The 20831-nt window shown below is 47.3% G+C and overlaps 1 protein-coding gene across 1 annotated transcript in view; it reads right to left on the bottom strand.

Annotated features, from left to right (window-relative positions):
• PLXNA4 (plexin A4) overlaps window positions 1–20831 on the bottom strand; it is a 472507-nt gene that overhangs the window by 167539 nt on the left and 284137 nt on the right. The gene's annotated exons all lie outside the window — the stretch shown is intronic.

Raw genomic sequence — 20831 nt, 5'->3', positions numbered from 1 at the left:
AGCTTCCCTCCCCATGGGCAAGGGAGGGGCATGAAGTGAAGTGAAGTGAAAGTCACTTAGTCGTGTCCGACTTTTTGTGATCCCATGGACTCATCTGTGGAATTCTCCAGGCCAGAATACTGGAGTGGGGAGCCATTCCCTTCTCCAGGGGCTCTTCCCAACCCAGGGATGGAACCCAGGTCTCCAGCATTGCAGGTGGATTCTTTACTAACTGAACTATCAGGAAAGACAAACATGCAGGAGCAGCACAATCCCACCAGGGGCCTCTTGGTGGGGAATGGCCGGGAGAAGGGGTGGGGATACTGGAGGGGGGCAGGGAGGCCAAACCAGGCTGCACTCAGAACCTGGTGTTCTTCTCTCTGGTTCACTACGCCTTAGGCTCACAACTATGATGCCTTGCTTGTGTATCTTTCGACAAGATGGTGGGGCTGAAATGGGGGAAGAGGAATCTGGGAATGAGGCAAACAGGGGAAAACTGATGCAGCTTCGGATCAGAGCATCATCCTACAACAGAAAGGCAGTCTTATTAGCTACATTTGTTAGCAGAACAAATTTGGATGTAAAGATATGGGCTGATTCTTTGAAACTGGCAGCCAGGATCACTGCTGCCCTTCGAGGAGAAGCCAGAACCCCAGAAGATTCACACCAGGTGGACTTGTTCTGTCTATGAACCCACTGGCTTATGCTTCAGATTCTGGAATAGATGTAGGGTCCCCAAATCCCCTAGAGTTTCTATTTATGTCCCCAGTGAAGGGCATGTGGGCATTCCAGGAAAATGTGTTTTGGGCATGAGTCATTCTCAGTCTTCCAAGAACACTTAACAGACTAGGTCATCTCTGGGCCATCTGGCAGTCCTTCCTAGAACTGCTGGAACAACGTGAAGACCATGAGAAAGGACTATTGTCCACATTCCCCAAGGCTGAGGACAAGTCTAGAAAAGATAGGACTTTCCCAATGCCATCCACCCCCTGATTCAAGGTGCTGGCCCAGGTCTTCAGGATCATCATCACTCTGAGCTCATAGATTTGCCATGACTATTGATGAGCACTAATATTTCCGTCCACATAAGTTGAGATCAAACATCACCATCCATATAAGAATGTAGGAAGGTGAGAAGAATGCCAGAGGTAGATGGGGAGAAGCAATAGCTAAGATCACCAAACTTGATTAGATGCCATTTGTACAAGTCTCTATAAGATAATGCAGTATAATTTTGGAAATTTCAATAACAAAACTAAAGAAAAAAAATCATATTCCAAATATTCCCATTATATATTCATTTTTAATTTTAATAGGTAATTCTTAACCTTTTATGAGCTCAAGGAGAATGGCAGAGCTATTCAGAGGGATTAAGTTACAGAAAGGACACCACATTAATGCCATCTGATAACATCAATTCATCCAAAACTCTGCTGTCTCTCATTTCTGTTGAATTCACTGAACTCTGACACCAGGGTGGTGTGTGATGTACGTATTTGATTTGGGGTTTGTGCTAGCCTTTTTGCTTGTCTTCCTCTTAAGCACAATTTTTCAGCCCGTCCTAGACATCAGGTACTGGGAGATGATTTTATACATGATTCCTTATTGATATAATCTTCTCAAGAGCTTTTTTGTCCTGGCCTGCATGGCCCCTTCAGGATCCATTCCAACCACTCTCACCTTTTAGGTGGGACTGGACCCACCCCCTGCTTCCTGGGCTGGTCTTCGATGGGCAGAAACAAATAGGTTTAATCTCACTCTCTGGCCACAGCGATGGAGAGAAAGCAGACCCAAACGATTCAACACTTGCAATTAGAGTGAAGCAAGGACTGTGTCTTGTGACAGGGGTAGAGAGCACCTCCCCTCACCCTTGATAAGATCAAAGAAACAGGTAGCTCCCAGAACTATTGGCAACCCTCTTGTTATAAGAACGGGGTGGGGGGCTGGAGCCAGGGAAGGTCAGGGACAGAGAGGAAAAGCATTGGTCTTTGGTGATGTCCCTGAGCCACTGAATTAAAATAGCCCCGAAGGCTATCACGTGTCCAGGCCTTTCTAGCTACTCAGGACATTTCCTATTGTTAAAGTAACAGAAAGGTTTTCTGCAACAGCTAATGATATGTTCTGATAGAATTGATGGGGGGAAATGGGACACAGTACATTAAATAACTGCCCTGAGCTACCAAATCCGACAAATGAATGAGGATCCAGTCTGACCCTGGAATCTGTATTTTTCCTACCACTCCAGTTACATGAGGGACCCTGTTCCTTATTGAGGTGCACATTTACTTTCTAGGGGTACCACCAAAGGCAGGGGCCTCTGGTATGTACAAATTTCAGAGGCTTTCGCCAATTCCCAATTCTGAAGCTGAAACACTCGTGCTTGACAAATATTTATTTTTAAAATGAAGAAATGAATGAAGTTCAAACTCTTCTTTGCAGATTTCCCATTAAGCTCAGGAAAACAACAACAATAAGGAAAAAAAAACTGGTGAAGGAATTAAGAAGAGACATGCTTAGCCATTAAAATCCAAATGCCCAGGATTCCAGTAACCCTCCTCCTTCTGTCCCCACCCCCAAGCCACTAAATGTCTACCCTGGGCAGGTCTTTCCTTAATCTGAATGAAATGGGAGCTCATGCAAAACCAATTGGGATTACCACCCAAGTCTGACCGCGCGGTGATGGCCTTGGCCTCCAGCCCAGCCAGGCTGCCTCCCCAGCTGTGAATCACCCTTGGAGCAGCAGCACAAGAGTGATCCTGTGCAGCCTGGCTGGTCTCCAGCCCCTCAAGGCTGCCAGCAGGAGCAGGCACCCCTCGGGGATGCTGGCAGAAAGGAGTCTCCTCCAGTGTCCTGTGTTGTGATCCCCGAGGGAAACTGGATTCAGTGCCTAAGTGACTGTCTTTATCATTTGGCTCCACCTTCCCTGCTCTTTAGGATGAGGTGATGGGCTGGATGTGGACAGCAGAAGAAACTAGGAGAACTTGGCAGGGACAGAGGAGTGGACCAGGGAGCACTAACGCAAGTGTTTTCAGGCCTAGAGAGGCAAGGCATGGGTCAATGGGCCCCGCTCCTGCCCACTCCTCCAGGGCAGGAAATCAGTAATTGAAAAGGTGGTTATTCCCTTCACATCACCCCACCCCCATCCATGCTACTTGTTTCAGGAAACAGAAAGGAAAGCATCCATTCAACCCATCTGCTGAAAGAGTCTCACGTAAGACACAGATAAAAGGAGTTTGTGATGGGACGTGCTGAATGATGGATAGCCATCAAATTTAGATAGGCTGGACTAGCTGCTGGCTCTTGGGCAACAAGAACTGCTAGCAACTTAGCGGCTGCCACGTGTCAGGCATGATGGAAGGCATTCTGCGTGTATTTATCTTCTCATTTAAACCTCATGACTCCATGAAGCCTTAATATTATTCAATTTACAGGAATAATAAGGCACAGAGAGGTTTTAATACCTTGTTCATGGTCACACATCTAGTGATCAGTGTGGTCTGGATCCCTGCTGAAGTCTGACCAATTCCAGAGTCCACTCTTCAATGCACTTACATAGTATACCAACACAAGTTGAGCCAGGTCCTACTGGATCTATAAACCTGAATCTCTTCTAGGAGTGAAAGTTGTTAACGGTAAACAAGCATCATCCCAGGAGTGCCAGAGGAACCATGTCTATCTTCCACAGTCCTTTTGGGAAAGAATCATGCATATGAATGAAAAAGACACTGTTGTAAATTTTCAAAATAACAATCCCCTATATTTTTGTTTTATACCTCGCTGAGAATGTTATTCTTAAATAACACTGTCTCATCTGATGGTTATAAAATTTTTATGATGTTGACTGCCAGCATAATCATTCTCGTTTTAACAATGAAAAAACTGAGATGGGGGCTGTTTGGGGCCTTTTCTAAAATTCAGTGATAAACCAATGACAGTCAGGACTAGAACCCAGGTCTCCTGATTCCTAGCTCAGAACTTGCAGTTCAGCTATTTAGATTTTCCCTGAGCCTTTGACAAGGTTCCACATGAAAAGGTTTTAAAAGTAATGAGTCTCCATGGGACTTTGGGCAGTTTGGCCATGGAGAGAGAGCCAACTAAAGACAGAAAAAGACACATTTCTGCATGGAGAAGTGGGAACTGGGGGACTCGCCAAGCAGTAGTGTTACGACTGGTCTTATTTACTATTTTTTATAAATGGTCTGGAGCAGGGAACAGGAACATTTCCAGCTGATCCTAAGCTCTTTGGAATAGCCAGAAGGCCCATGATGGAAATGAGCTACAGAAAGACAGTGCCTCCTCTGTGGGAACTGAGGGTGGGGGAGGAGTTATAATTGAGCAAATAGACCTGGGACGTCAAGTCTCACAGTGGCAGGGATCATGCTCCGTGTATCCAATGCTGCAGCCCCAATGCCTAGCACAGGACCCAAGGCACGACTGGTGCTCAGTAAGCAGTTACTGACAGATGTGGGTGACAGTATGGGAAAAGGAACCCTTGTACACTATTGGTAGTGTGCAAATTGGTATAGCCACTAAGGAAAACAGTAAGGTAGCTTCTCAAAAAATTAAAAACAGACTTGCCATATGGATCCAGCAATTCCACTCCTGGGTATATACCCAAAGGAAATAAAATTAGTATCTGAAAGAAATGTCTGCCCACCTATGTTCATTTCAGCATTGCTCACAATAGCCAAGATATGGAAGTAACCTAAATATCTATCAAGGGATGTATGGATAAAAAATGTGATTATATATATGTAATTCAGCCTTAAAATAGAAATTCTGCCATTTTCAACGACAGCGGTGAATATGGAGAACATTTATGCAAACTTAAATAAACACAGAAAGGCAAAATATTGCACAGTTTTATATGTGAGATCCAAAATAGTCAAACTCTTAGAAGAAGAGAGTAGAATGGTGGGAGTAGAAAACAGGGAGATGTTGGTCAAGGCACGGTCTTCCCAGGTGGTGCTAATGGTAAAGAACCTGCCTGCCAATGCAGGAGACATAAGAGATGTGGGTTTGATCCCTGGGTCAGGAAGATCCCCTGGAGGAGGAAATGGCAACCCATTCCAATATTCCTGCCTGAAAATTCCCACGGACAGAGAAGCCTGGCTGGGCTACAGTCCATAGAGTTGCAAATGATCAGACACAACTGAAGCGACTTAGCATGCACACATGTTGGTCAAGGGATATAAAGTTTCAGTTATTAGATGGATAAGGTCTAGAGATCTAATGTGCAACAATGTGACTGTAATAATAATATAATACTGCATGCTTGAAATTCATGAAGAGGGTAGATATTAAGTGTTCTCATCACACACACACACACACACACACACACACACATACTCGTGAGGTGGTGGATATGTGAATTATCTGAATTGCAGTGATTATTTCACAATATACACATGAATCAAAACATCAAACTGTGTACCCTAAATATATACAATATTAACTTGTCAATTGTACTCCACAGATGGAGAAAGGGCTTTTCTGGTGGCTCAGCAATAAAGAATCTGCCTGCAATGCAGGAGATATGAGTTCCATCCCTGGGTCAGGAAGATCCCCTGGAGAAGGGAATGGCAGCCCACTCCAGTATTCTTGCCTGGGAAATCCGATGGACAGAAGAGTCTGGCAGTCTACAGTCTGTGGGGCCGCAAGTCAGACACGACTTAGCAACTAAACAACAACAAAAACAACAGGGATGGGAAAAGCAAGTAGTTACTAAATAACTGATCAACTCCCTCTGGGTAAAACAAGCCACATTCTACCAGTCAGAGGATGGAGTCTGAGCTGATCAAGGCAAGATCAAGGTAGGAAGCAGGATCAAAAAGGGAGAGCTTCGTCATTACCATTTACTGCTCCGAATTCTCCACAGCAGCCAAAAAGTCCAACAGAATGACCGGCAGCTTTCAAATGGGATTCCAGGGGAAAACAGGCAAACAGAAGACATTCTCTGGACCAAGTTCTCCTAGATACAGAAAATCACGTCCAGTCTGACCAAGTTCTCCTAGATACAGAAAATCACATCCAGTCCACTCCTGATAAGTTAGAATAAACCAGATGCCTGCAACTTGGGGACAGCCTGGGAAAGATTCCCCCAGGTCACAAAGACACAGCTGAGATGAAAGGAGACACAGTAGCCAGTGGCTCTGGTTCCATCACTATCACAGGGGCCACCCTGAAGCTTGGGAGGGGACAGCTTAGAATAAACAAGATTCATTATCTTACACATTAGGACAAATAAAACGTATTATGTTATACAGCACAGGTGATACTTGCGTATCAACCAGGCAGTGAGAAAGAATGAAAATAGACATTGATTTAAGGTGGAAAATATAAAGAAACCCCTCATGTCCATCTGGGTGTTTAGAAGATGTTCTTCTCTGAGGTTGACACCAAGGAGGAGACTGCACCCTCAACCTGTGTGTTCCTTGACAGAGCGACAGTCTACACTCACTCATCATCCAGCATGCATTTATGGAATGTGCAGTGTATGCTAGGCTCCGAGCCAACTTCTGCAGGAGATCGGTGAGTGCCAGCCCTGTTCTCTGGGAATGTGTGTGTGTATGTTCAGTTGCTTAGTCATGTCTGACTCTTTGCAATCCCTATGGACTGTAGCCCACCAAACTCCTCTGTCCATGGGATTATCACAGCAAGAATATTGGAGTGGGTTGCCATTACCTCCTCCAGGGGATCTTCCCGACCCAGGGATCAAACTCACATCTCCTGCCCTGCAGGCTGATTCTTTACTGCAGAGCAACCAGAGAAGCCCACCCTCTGGGATATTAGTCTCCTAATGGGCTCAGATTTCACACAGATGAGGCCAAGCGGCAAATGCTATAGCAGAGAAGTGTTCGAAGGCCTCTTTTCCTTCTTCCCAAGAGATCTGGCCAACTGACTGGAGTGTAACCAGGAGTTATCAGCCTAGTGCCAACCGAGGCTCAAGGGAGCATGTGTATGTCACAGAATAACAGGGCCACCGCATGGCACCACCAGCCACGAGAGTTTGACTAATACAGCACATAGTGGGTGATGTCAGGTTCATTCAGACACCCGCTTCAGAGATGAAATCTCTTTAGTCAGTAGGAAGACTGATCTAAAGTATAAAATGAGTGGTACTAACAGATTTTATAAAGATATACTGGCAGAGGGAGGCAAGGATGAACACATGAAAAAGGGGGTCAACAGGGGAACTTTTGGCCAACTTCATGGAGCACTGTCCTGAAGAGACAGTACAGAAGTGTTCTCCAAGGACTGAAGGGTGAGGTGTTACTTCAGGCCTCACCACCGGCCCAGTGGAAGTTTCTAGACAGCATGGGACAGTAGAAATAAAATGCTAGCCACAAATGCGGGCCACATGTGCAATTAAAAAATTTCCAGCAGTGGTTAAAAAATAAAAGTGTTAGTCGCTCAGTCACGTCCGACGCTTTGTGACCTTATAGACTGTGACCCCATGGACTGTGACCCCACCAGGCTCTTCTGTCCATGGGATTCTTCGGGCAAGAATATTGGAATGGGTTGCCATTTCCTCCTCCAGGGGATCTTCCCGGCTCAGGGATCGAACCTGGGCCTCCTTCATTGCAGGCAGATTCTTGACCGTCTGAGCTACCACCAGGGAAGCCTCCCAAAATAAAAAGGTAAAGTTAATTTTTTCAGAAAATGTTTATTTTTATTTATTTCTCTGGTTGTGCCAGGTCTTAGTCATGGCGTGCAGGATCTTTGTGGCAGTGTGCAGGATCTTTACAGTTACCATGTGGGATCTTAGCTGTGGCATTGGTGGGGGGTGGGTCTGTTTTTTATTTGTTTTTTTTTTAGTTTTGGCATGTAGGGTCTTAGATGGAACATTCAGGATCTAGTTCCTTGACCAGGGATCGAACCCAGTCCTCCTGGATTGGGAGCTCAGAGTCTTAACCACTAGACCACCAGGGAAATGCCCAAATTAATTTTAGTAATCTATTTTTTACTAACCCACTGTGCCCCAAAATAGTATCCCTTGAACATGTCTATAGTATAAACATTGTCAATTAGATATTTTACATGTGCTTTTTCATACCACGTCTTTGAAATCTGATGTGTATTTCATACGGACAGCAGAACTCAGTCTGGACCAGCCACATTTCTGGTACACACAGCCCTCCTCACCGGTCCTTCGCAGCCGCTCGGTCCCCAGCCCAGGATAATCTGCTTGGCCCCGCTTTCCACCAGCCCATCCACCGGGCAGCACTGCTACCTCTCCACCCCTGGCACGGTGGGCAGCTACGTTGCCAGATCAGCAGGTCAGCCATCCGGGGAGCTCCTGGCAGCTGCTTGTTGGTTTACTGGAACATTATCTGGGCTGGGCTGTTTTATTTACAGCCATTGAAGAACTGAACAATAAATATCGTCTCCTGGTAGCAGGCAGATGCTTGCATTAGAGCACTCTGGCTGCCGTCTTGCTTGAAATAATCTCCCTAATGAGCAAACAGTGCTATTCATCCTTAAAGATGCAGGCCACCCCAGGATTCCCCTTTCCTCTCTCCTCTCACATCCTCCCCAGACCTCCTGGTCAAGGTCTACACCTGCCAGACCTCCCGATCAGGCCCAGGAATAAGGCAGCAAGGCTCACGCGGCAGGCAGGGATGTGAACTGAGGCTGGAGAGGCAGGGTGGGAGCAGACTAAATCTAGAAACCAGTGTCCCAGGACCCTCTGAATTCGCCACCTGGACCCTCGTGCCTCCAATACAGAGGCACATGAACCCAGCCTCTGCTTCTCCCCTCAAGAGCTGCGAGACACGACTGCGGCTCTCTCAGGTCCTGGCCTCAACTTGCCTCCCACGGAGGCAGAAATAGAATAGCCGTGAGCACCCTTGGTGGGAAAAGAGTGGCCAGGATCTGCTTCTCTGGCATATATGGGGTTGCGGCATCTCCCAGGAGGGAAAAATACTGAAACTTTTGGATCTTACTTATGCAGTTTATTTTGTTGGTCCCCAGAGGCTGAAAGAGCTTCAAGCCCGGTCACTGTTACTCAGCATCTTGCCACAAAGACTGGAGAGCCGGTGGAAGGAGGGCCCAGTACACGGCAGAGCGCCCGCAGCAGGTGCATGGTCCTTGATTGAATGATCCTTGATCCTTGGTTGAATGAATGAATGAATGGAGAAGCTCACTCTGAGCCCGAGCTGCCACAATGGGGACGTTTAGATGTGCAGACACACTCACAGGCACAAACACACACACACACACATCTCCATCCCCGAAGGTGAGGCTAGGTCTCCACTCAATCACAGCCTCTAGAACGTTCCATGTATAATTCTATGACAAAGTGATGGATGAGGAGGACCTGGAACAGTGTGGTATGCCAGCAAGAAAAGAGACACAAGTACGAGGCGTGTATCTCTTAGAAACTTGCTGGTGGTAGGATTACCTCTCCTTAGGGCAAGGGGCCTCTTTACAGCCTCTGCATCTCTGCGGAAGAGCTGCCTGATTCTCAGGGTAGTGGCTGGGATGACCTCGAAGCTCCCATCAGACTCCCAGGGGCTGCAAGTCTGTCCCTTGCCGAGGGCAGATCCCTTGTGCTCACTGTTAATTCCTATAACCCTCAACCAAGGACATCTGCAACAAAACTTCACTCATACTCACTTGAACTGTCCCCAGTGCTTTCAATTTTTTTTCAGTGCCATGCGCATTAAAAATATATATATATTTTTTAATTTATATTGGAGAATAGTTGATTTACAAGGCTGCGTTAGGTGCAGGAGGAGAGCAAAGTGATTCAATTACACATATACACACACCCATTCTTTTTCAGATCCTTTTCCCAGAGAGGTTATTACAGGATATTGATGGAGTTCCCTGTGCTTTCAAGTTAAAAATCAGAGCCTCTCCCTTTCCTCCGGTTCTTCCAATCTCCTTCCCCTGCTCTACTTTCTCTTTTTATCCACAGCACTTGTTACCATCTCACATACTACATAATTTATTCCTTTATGATGATGATTATTTATCTCCATGTAAACACCACAGAGCAGAAATCTTTATCTCTTGTGCTCACTGGTGTCTGCCAAAGCCCTGAACCATGCCCCATAGTAGGGGGGCCAATAAAAATCTGTTGAATAAAATGAGTGAATGGAAACATTCAAACTACTCATCAACATCTTCATTTGTCCCCAGGATGCAGATTTCTTTCTTATCTTACGACAAGGGAACTGAACAGTTGGGGATGTTCGTGCTGGAAGGTTCAGCAGCAGGGGAGCAGCTGGAATCGTCCAACCCAGACCCAAGGGGCCGGCGGTGCCCATTCCTCCAGCAGAGTGGACCGTGCCACACGCCACAGGCTCGCCTCCCTGCCTTGAATCCCAGGGCTTGGAATGCGAGCAGGGCCCCTGCTTCTGTATTCACCCTGCTTAAGCCACCCCAGAATAGCACAGTGAGGGTGCTTTGTTTTGATTTCCTGATTCCAGCCAGGAGAAAGAGCTTGCAAAGGAAACTGCAAGAGGGTAAACAGTAATTAATTAGACAGGCTCTGCGCGCGCACATGAAACCTGCACTGTGTTACCAAACACTGTTGGGACAACAGGTCCCTGTAGGTCTCCCGTTAAACACGCACAAAACCGAATGATGCTGTCCAGGTAGCCATTAGGACTTCTTGCCCTGTATGGTCCACACCAGAGAAATCAGGGACAATGGCTTCCATCCCACCCCCCAATCTGCTTGGCTGGTGACGCAAAGAACAGGATACAACTCCAGGAGAAAAAGATGCTGATGAAATAAAAATGAAAGACAGTATGGTTGATATGAAGGAAGTACCAGAAAAAAGTTCAAACCAGTATGTTTCTAATGCAAAATATTTAAAATCGACTCCTCTTGCAGCATCTTCCCAATCTTACTGGAGAGAATTGCACACACAAGTTACTGGGTTGGAAACTTGGTGGGTCAGCCAGACTGTGACCTTAGAGTAGGCTGTACCCCCAAATCCTGAATGGCTTTTAGCTATGTGCCTCTAGCCACAAAGGAGCATGGACAGACTACCCCCACTCCTGGAAAAACAAGTACCCATGAAGAGACTGTTGATATACGCCTGCCACTCACTGCCATGTGCTGTACACAATCTGCTCGTTCCGTATTTCAGAAGACCAGAATCCCCTGGCTCCTGAGATGCTGTGTGTAGGCAGAGAGTGAGAGGGTAAGCCCACGGGCAGACGGTGTGAATCCCAGCTCTGTGCTTGGGAACTGTGTGGCCTTAGACAACCTACCAAACTTTCTTGAGTTTGCTTTCCTCAGAAAAAAAAAAAAAAACCCCAGAAATAATCATAACAATACTTGGTGGTTACTGTGGGAGTCTGATCATGTCTCAAGCATGCAAAATACTTATCTGAGTGAGGGGGTGATGGTTATGTTTCAATAAATGTTCAGTAAGTTTCAGTAATCTCATTGATTGCTAGGAAGCCAGTTTTAATGAATCGATCCCTGTGATCCCCACTCATCCCCAAAGGGAGCAGTAACCTTATGTGCTATAGAAAGAGAGGTTAGAGGATGTGGCCCACAGAGTGGACTTTCAAATTCCAACAAGGTCACATAAGAAAGAGAGAAGAGGCCCCAGGGCTCAGCTGTGGACCATTTGAGCTGACTAGAAGATGGGCATCGCCAGAGGAAACTAGGCCTGGAAGACGCTGTGCCCATGATGGAGGGCTCAGACGGGCATCACACCAATGTGGTCCAGAGACCATCACACGATACCTCCAGCCAGAGGAACTGTCCAGAAACCTTGATGAGCCCGGTTCCACTCAGGCATGATTCAGAAAGCCAGCAACTCTATGGAGAAAGCAGCTTCATGCATATGGTTTGGGCAAGCCACAGAAAGGGAGTGGGGTACCACAGCCCAGCTCATGGAAAGGAGGAGAATCTTTGGGGACCCATCAAGGGTGGGATGTGGACTCAGGGCTGGCAGGATGCTAAGGAGAAGCAAGGCCTATTTCCTAAAGCTGAGGCAGTGGCTCTACAGTCTTGAAACCAGAACCAGGACGCTGGATTCCTTCTGCCTACTCCCGGACTGCTTCTTCCATGACTCTGGCAAACTGCTCTCTACCCTGCCACCCCTGGCCCTATATCCTCTGGGCTCAGAGTGCCCTCCTGCCAAATGAGGGGGAGGCTACGTCCTCTCTTCTGCGCCCCCCACAACTGCTGCAGTCACCTATGGGTTAATGAGCAGAGGTGTTTCCTGACTGCAAGGGGCTGAGGTGCAGTCAGCGTTTTCCTTCTGTTGGAAACTAAGCCTCCTCCAGTGTGGGACCCAGCAGCTGTTCAAGGCAGCTGCAGTGGAAGCAGGACAAACAAGAAGTGGAGTGAAGGCTGGGGACGGATGGACTCTCACATGAGTTGTTACCAAAGTTCCATGAGTCCCAGCTGGTTGGGTCTTAGCTCAGAGGATAGAGCTTCTAGCAAGCAGCTTAGCCTGGAGGAAAGACTTAGGACTTGTGTTGACTGAACGAGGAAAGTGGGCTTTGCCTAGGTTTTCCCCTGAGCACAAAAGCAGCTGCCACCCCCACTCACACCCCCCCCCCCAACACCCTCACGTCTCAGATTTTACCATCACCGCACACCCCATTGCTCCAGTCCCGAAGGCCCACCCAGGATTCCCTTGTGGCTCAGACAGTAAAGAATCTGCCTGCAGTGTGGGAAGTGAGTGAAGTCGCTCAGTCGTGTCCGACTCTTTGTGACCCCATGGACTGTAACCTACCAGGCTCCTCCGTCCATGGGATTTTCCAGGCAAGAATACTGGAGTGGGATGCCATTTCCTTCTCCAGGAGATCTTCCCGACCCGGGGGTTGAACCCAGGTCTCTCGCATTGTAGTCAGACACTTTACCGTCTGAGCCGCCAGAGAAGTCAAAACCCAGGTTCAATTCTTGGGTCGGGAAGGTCCCTTGGAGAAGGAAATGGCAATCCACTCCAGTATTCTTGCCTGGAGAATCCCATGGACAGAGGAGCCTGATGGGCTACAGTCCATGGGGATCACAAAGAGTCGGAAACAACCGAGCGACTAACACTTTCACTTCTGCTTTCTTCTCATCTAGGGATCAAGACTTGGGTCTTCTAGCAACTTTCCCTCCTAGTTACTTTCTCTCCTGAACCCAGCTGTTTCCATCTTCAGATGGTCCTTTGCATATTGTCATCTTTGCCCTAGAGCAGAACAAAACTCTGCCGCCCAGGCCTCCTCCCAGCTCTCCCCCACTTCAGGAACACCTCCCCATCTTCCTCCTCATCACCTAGCAACCACCACCCATGACCACCACAGCACTTGTAGGTGCAGCATCCTCACTCCTCCACACAGCCCTGTGTTTCTTGCCAGGCCTATACTTTCCTGTATCCTCGAAGAGTCAAACTGGTCCTTCCCCACAGTCCTGTTCACAGTCCTATTCACACCACGTCCCTCTGTTTCCTCTCTGCTTCCTCTCAACCAACCCACGCACATCCCTCCCTCTGAATCCGGTCCAGGACACTCCTCCAAAGGCTTTCGCCATAATACCTGCCCCACTGTGAATGCCCCTCTGTTTCATATCGCCCTTGGCCACAACTGCCCAGCCGCTAAAAGTTGTCCTGTGCTTTGGCTCATGTGGATGCCCGTCCTTTGCTTGCCTGCTTTCAGAGTGTTTGTTTCAGCCGTGAGAATGTCAGCCCCTTGAGGGCAGGTCTACAGCATTGAGCTTAAGCACAGGGCTGTGTAGACAGCCACGCTGGAGTCCTGATTCTGCCCATTATTAGCCCTTGTGACTTCACAGAGAATTTTAAAGATCTGCTTAACATCCTTCACTGAAATATGGAGCTCAGAATTCTGAGCCCAGGGTTGCGGTCAGGATTTCATCAGGTGAATTATGAGTTGCTCTTACTAAAGTGGATGGTATATTGGAAGTAGGGCCTCCCTCGTGGCTCAGGGGCGTAAAGAATTTGCTGCCAATGAAGAAGACTTGGGTTTGATCCTGGGTCAGGAAGATGCCCTGGAGAAGGAAATGGCAACCCACTCCAGTATTCTTGCCTGGAGAATTCCACGGACAGAGGAGCCTGGTGGGGTACAGTCCATGGGGTTGCAAAAGAGTCAGACACGACTTAGCGACTAAAACAACAACATGTTGGAAGTAAAATAGTGCATGTGACTGCTAGCTGTGGATAGTTAGTACCTATTGGTATTTAGTGAGTTGGTCTGAAGATGGAGATGAGATGGTGACCATGCAGGCGCACAGCCTCTGGTCCCCAGCAGCTCTGTGAACACCAGAGCTGTTTAATAGATGTTTAGTCAATTAACAGATGAATGCACAAATTCCAATCACAATGGGAAAAGATCAAAAGGATCCCGGGGTCCTCAGAGACTCTCTCCCAAGTTTACGTCTTTTTGATGTTCCGTCTCCAGAGGCCCACCAGTCCTCTTTGTAAGACCAAGGGCTCCAGCAGCAGCCAGCCCTGTAAGGTTCCCACCCACCAGACCCTGCACTGAGCTGCCTGTGGGAAGCCCCATGAACTGGTGGCTCAGCCCCTAGGCACCCCTCAGCAATTTTCCTGGCAAACAAATAACACAGGGAGCATCAGACAAGTGCGCGTCACCTTGACATCTGCTCTCTCTGATGAGCTCAGCTCTGGGTTCTCTCCCTGCAGCCTCATCAGACTTCTGGGGATCAGCCGTTTCCCACCCTAGGACAGCTGTGTGTGTTTCTGTGGGCCTGAGAACAACGTATGCTTACTTAGTGCTAAGGGCCAAGGCGTCAGCTACGCACAACTTCCCAAGAAGGATTGGCAGTGTCTCCATCAACCGCTTACCAGACGTTCCGCATGCCACCTCCCCCTTGGGAAGCATGTTGGTCTGTAGCCACTACCCTGCTCCTGACTGAATGTCAGTGGACTTGGAAAGCCCTGAAACAGGCAGAGATTCACATTTTGTGCACTTGAGATCTGTACCAGGATTTAAAGCCCCAGATCCTGAGCCACCTAAGATATTTTGTGGTCAAATGAGGGTTAGAAGTGAGTGTGTTTACTCAAGGCTCAGGTCAGTATCACTCTCTCCAAGAATTCTCCCCACCACCTCCGAGGATAGATTCAATCCCTCCTCGCCCCACCCAGCTTGTGCTCCTCCTGGCTTGCTGGGACCATGGCCCTCAGGACACCGCACAACATGGGGTCATTCTGTGCACCCATCTTTCCACCTGCCCACCTGCTCCCTGAGCACAGGACTATGTCATGTTCATCTTCCCTAAAGTCACAAAGCCCGTGAGTGGAGCCCTAGACTGGAGTTTAAGTTTTCTGGCTCCAAATCCATTCTCAGTGACAACTGACAGAAAAGTAGGTATTGTTGAGTGCCCTAGCGGCAATGTTCATTACTATCTAGTAAAAACTTTCCGAATCTTCTTTGAAGAATGGACTTCAATCCACTTAGTACTGCCTCACAGATCACCAAGGATTACTCAGTTCTTCCTCTCTCTATCTCCACACATCTCCCCCGGCAGCCACTGCTTGCATTTTACATTAAAACACACACACGAGAAAAAAAAAAAAAAACAAAACAGCAGCTCCTCTGAGCAAGACTTGCTCAGAGGAACTCACTTGGAACTCTTTCAAAAGAGAACCCCAGAATCCATGAGGCCTGGGTGAGGCATGTGAATGGTTTGCAGTCAGAAAATCTGTTCCCAAAGATAAGGGGAAGGGCATTCCTCGGGCTCAGAATTCTGGGGTGGAGAAGGGCATCCCTGTGTGGGTGTGACATCAGCAGATGGGGCTGGAATGCACACAAGCGGAGAGTCAAGGGGCCCCAGGGCCAGGAGAGAGCTCGGCTGTCATACCGCAAAGGGTCTTTTTTTTTTTTTTCCATTTATTTTTATTAGTTGGAGGCTAATCACTTTACAATATTGTAGTGGTTTTTTGCCATACATTGACATTTTGACCACCCTCCATCCCAGGAAAACCATTGAGATTCTGCTTGACCCTGCCCCCCACCCTCAGCAGGGGGGCCTAAAGACACTGTCCTCTAATCAGACGGGTGAACTTTGACCCCAGTGAGGGAGAGCCTGGAAAAGGCAGGAGGTTTCAGAGCTAAAGGGCCTCGAAGGAAAAAAAGAAACAACCAGCGCCTGTATGGAATACTCCTTCTGCCAGCAGCATGTGGAGTTAATTGCAGAGAAATGCATTTTAAAAATAAGATATTGGAAAACCATCCTCTCCATCACTGGCCACAGTTATTACAATTATTTATACAGCATCACCACGGCACGTGTGTTTCACAGCAATTAAACTATTGATCTTGCAGCTCTGAGGCGCTGAGCAAAATCCACTGCCACCATTTCTGCCCCTGTGGGAGTCGTCTGTCCCCACGCTCAGATGTGGAAACTGAGACGGAGGAGGAAGTAGCCAAGAGTGGAAGAGTTAGTAGTTGGAAAATTAATATTAAGAATCGATATATTGGGGACTTCCCTGATGGCTTGGACTGTAAAGAATCTGCCTGCAATGCAGGAGATCTGGGTTCGATCCCTGGGTTGGGAAGATCCCCTGGAGAAGGGAATGGCTACCCACTCCAATATTCTTGCCTAGAGAATTCCATGGACAGAGGAGCCTGGTGGGCTATCGTCCATGAGATCACAAAAGAGTCAGACTCAACTGAGAGACTAGAACACACACACACACACACTGGTGGTCCACAGGTTAAGAATCCACCTTGCAACGGAAGTGATGCAGGTTCAATTCCTGGTCAGGGAACTAACACCCCACATGCTACGGGGCAGCTGAGCCCCTCACCACAAACAGAGTCCATGCACCACAACAAAAGGTCCCACATGCCGCAACTAAGACCCAATGCAGCCAAATAAATAAATATTTGAAAAGAGAATCAATATATTGACATGACAAGCTAATATTATCTTAACATAGCAATAGTAATATGGTCCTGTCTCCATTTGGCAGGCATTTAGTTCGTCATGATGTTATTTTCCAGGCTTGCCCAAGAAGTTACATAGTGCAGTTGAGTGATGGAGTGCATGGATCCCAGAGGCTACAACCATGGACTCCAAACCCAGCCCCACCATGAACTAGATACAACACCTCTTGGGAAATGAGTCAACCTCTCCTAGTGTCCTCATTCATAAAATATCAATAATAACAACACCCAGTGCATTCAGCTGATGTGAAGAATTCGTGAGTTAGTAAAGGAAAGGCATTTAGCACATGGATTGGAACATAACTGGGGCTAAACTCGAGTTTTCTGCTATTGTCATAGCAGGTCCACAGGATTGTCATTCACCCAGGACACATCTCTCTTAACCCATGTGTCACAGTTACATCACTGGTGAGAGACAGAGGGTAGGCTTGGTCTCCTGCAAGGCTCGATGCTGAGATTTGCAGTAAGATAAGTAGCACACGTTCTTTTTTTTCCTCCCTTCTTTTCTGATAGCCTCGAGGTAGGGGCTGGACCTAACTTCTCTTTGTGGCTGGTCACCTAGATGTGGGTGGAGATGGTCCTTGGACTCCAATCTCCCCCTCTGCCTACCACACTCCACCCCAGGAACATGCCCTCATGGCCCCATCATTTTTCTTCAAGTTCAGACTCAATATTAAGCTAATAATGGTTATGCAAAGTCTTATTTATGAAATGTATTTGATGCTTTATTGAATGCATTTTGAAGATAAATTAAAAGATAAAATACATTGAATAGTGGGTGTCTGGGAAGGTATGAAAATAATTCCACTTCAGAAACCTTTTTGTTAGGAAGTTGCATGTTCCTGAACCAAAATCTCTTATGTTGGATGGTATGGATGTGAAGAGATGTGAAACAGAGTGATGTTCACTTTGGTCCAGCCTCTAGGCCTTAGGAATCAAGGAGATGTGTAATGGTAGAAAGTGGTAGAGATTGCAGACCAGTTACTGCTCTGGATTGTCACACCAAGGGGCAAGTTGGGAGGAGAAACTGGTGTGGGTGGGAAGTGAAGTGTGAGTCAGATCTGTGGCATGAAGCTATGGAAGCATGGTCAATTGGCCTTGTCCTGATTGCCTTGGAAATTCAGGGCTGGTGCTTGGGTCATTGCTAAGGGCTTGCCTTTGGTCACTGCCATTCTACAGGCAGACTATGAAATCATGACATGAGATATTTCCCAGAGTCAGAATTTAAGCCACTGTGCCTGGTTGACCCACTCACCTTCTTTCTGAGGGTCAGGTGTGACACACTTCATGGATTACAAGGTACAGGTCAGAAAGTCAATGGTGAAAGGAATAAAGTCACATTTTCTGCTTCCCTTCATGTTGCCCCCAAACAACCACAAAGGCTTCCTCAGTTGGGAACAGGGAACATTCTCCTATGTCCCAGGCTAGTCCCTAAAATAGGTTCCATGCTTTAACCTACTTGTGCTTACAAATAAATAGGCAGGCATTTTGAAGAACACAGGAAAGACAAGCCTATTGCAGCCTCTTCTCTACATGGTCACCACTATCCTTGAATTCCAGTGGAGGAACACTTCTTTGGGTGAAACATCTTTTTATGATACAAATATCGTGATGAAGCGGAAGCTATCTTTGGGGAAAGTGAAAATGAAAGTGTTAGTTGCTCAGTCATGTCCGACTCTTTGCAACCCCATGGACCGTAGCCCGCCAGGCTCTTCTGTCCATGGAATTCTTCAGGCAAGAATACTGGAGTAGGTAGCCATTCCCTTCTCCAGAGGATCTTCCCGACCCAGGGATCAAACCTGAGTCTCCCACATTTAAGACACTATCTCTACCAGTGAGCCACCAGGGAAGCCCATCTTTGGGGGCATGGGGTAAAGAGAAAGGCCCTGGCCTGAAAGGGGTACAGGAGATGAGTCTGGTGCCATCAGCCAAGTCTCCCAATTGCTTAGGGCACCATAAGCAACATGGCGGGTTTAGATGTTCCTTCAGGTCCAGGTCACAATATAATTATGTAGCTTTCATAAATAGACTTTCTTAGCAGTTTTTTCATGATGGGCGAGAATGATTCCCAGGGAAAGGTTAACAAAGGGACAATATAAACCTGGATGACTCATAATGGAGAATGAGGGACAGTTCTGAGGAACTAAAGAGAAATCTCATTTCACATTACAGTTGTCATGGATTTGATTGGGGCTGGTTCTGGAATTTCTACCCAAAGTCTATGTCATTTTCAAAAATCTGAATTTCTCTATTATTACAAAAAACAAACCCTGAGGGTTTATCTTTTGCTCTGATGTAAGACTTAGAACCAAGTGAAGTACTCTGAAGGTCGAGTTCTTTCTCCTCACAGACCCTTTCCTTTGGTCGCCTTTGGTCAGCCTCACACCAGTGCCCACCACCAGGGGTCGCTGGCTCCCTTCTGCTCCTTGTGACTTCCGGCTTTTGCTACTATCAGCAGGAAGGGGAAAGCGGCAATGGAGGGAGGAGTGGGAAGGGAAACTTCAAGAAGGGAGAAGGAAACCATCCAGGCGTTACTCTCTGGGACCCAAGACAGGCCCCAACAACCAGCCCAACCTCAAAAGGCCCCAGGGCCTGAATCAGAAGCCGGGGTCTGTAGACTGGAGTCCATTGACTGGACTTCTGGCCACGACCCCTGGGCAAGTTTTATTTCCCATCCCTGGAGGTAGACCAGGAAAAAGCAGGACAGAAACACTTCTTTGTTCCTCTCTAGCCAGCAGGACTCCACCCACATCAGCTTGATGTGTTGCTCCAGGGAAAGAGAGACCCAAAAAAAACCCCAGCAACAAGATGATCTCCAGCACTTCATTTCCTCCTAGGTTTCTAAGCGGGTACTTACTTCCTGGGCAGTTATTATTATTACAGACACTACATAAACAAAAGTGTCAGATAATTAAGAATAATCTTATTTCCCCCTACCCTAAGCATTTTCTTTACCCAGTGGGAAACAAACTCCTCCTCCATAGCTTCCACTCCCGACTTTTTCACTTGGCACCTAAGATGAGCAGGTCGGAGGATCTGGGAGCACGTGGGAGCAAGGGAGATACTTCCGTGACTGATGCTCGGGAAACAGGATTTCTGGGCTCTCTCGCTGGCCCGCTGTGTGCAACCTGTAGGAGTCTCTAGTTCAAGTTCACTGTGAAGTATCTCCACATGGAGGACTCACAAGGAATCTTGCAAGGGAGTCAAAGAGAATCTGGCTGGTTTCCCACCCTCAATAATGTCTTGTCGACAACAGCTAAGATGCCAAACAGAATTTAGGAAGCAGTTTCACATCTCTTTTCTGATTTAATTCATACCACACATAGTAGGTACACAAGAAACACTGGTTGACTTCATAAATGAGCTATAATTCTGATGACATTAGGAGAGCGTTATCTTTAGTCACACGTCATGTGTAAATAAACAGACTCAGAGAGGACATGCCTGGAGTCAGGCACAGCTAACAAGCAGTAGCGTCATAATTTTCTACCAGGTCTTCGGCCAACATGCCCTACCTCCCACACTAAGCTCCTCCTGGGGGAAGTGCATGCAGATAACTTGTACTTAAAAAAAAAAAAAACTTTATTTCAACCTTTATCCAAAAATTGTTAAAAGTGTGTGGTGCTGAACTTCAGATGCTGACTTCTGACCGCATAGGCAAGTGGGGAGAGAAGGTCAGAATAGAAGTTTAGAGTTCTTCCCATTCCTGGAGAAAAGAGAAGCTCAGAGTGTGGTATAGGATTAGAACACCAGGGCCCAATGGAGACCCCCTTTCTCCAGCATCAGACCAGGATGCCACCCACCCCACCCCACCCTTCCAAGGAAAGGAAGGGATGGTTATGCGGAGAAGGTTCTTCACAAAAGAGTGACAATTGGAACTGACTTTTAAAGGAGGAATGGGATCCCAATGGCAGGAATTGCAAGGAAGATGGATCCTGGGACTGCCTGGCATGAAGGGTGGGTGTG

This window comes from Odocoileus virginianus, chromosome 1 (genome assembly GCF_023699985.2).
Source record: "Odocoileus virginianus isolate 20LAN1187 ecotype Illinois chromosome 1, Ovbor_1.2, whole genome shotgun sequence".
Lineage (NCBI taxonomy): Eukaryota > Metazoa > Chordata > Mammalia > Artiodactyla > Cervidae > Odocoileus > Odocoileus virginianus.
Note: the sequence above shows the minus strand (reverse complement) of the source record. Positions and strands in the feature narration are given on the sequence as shown.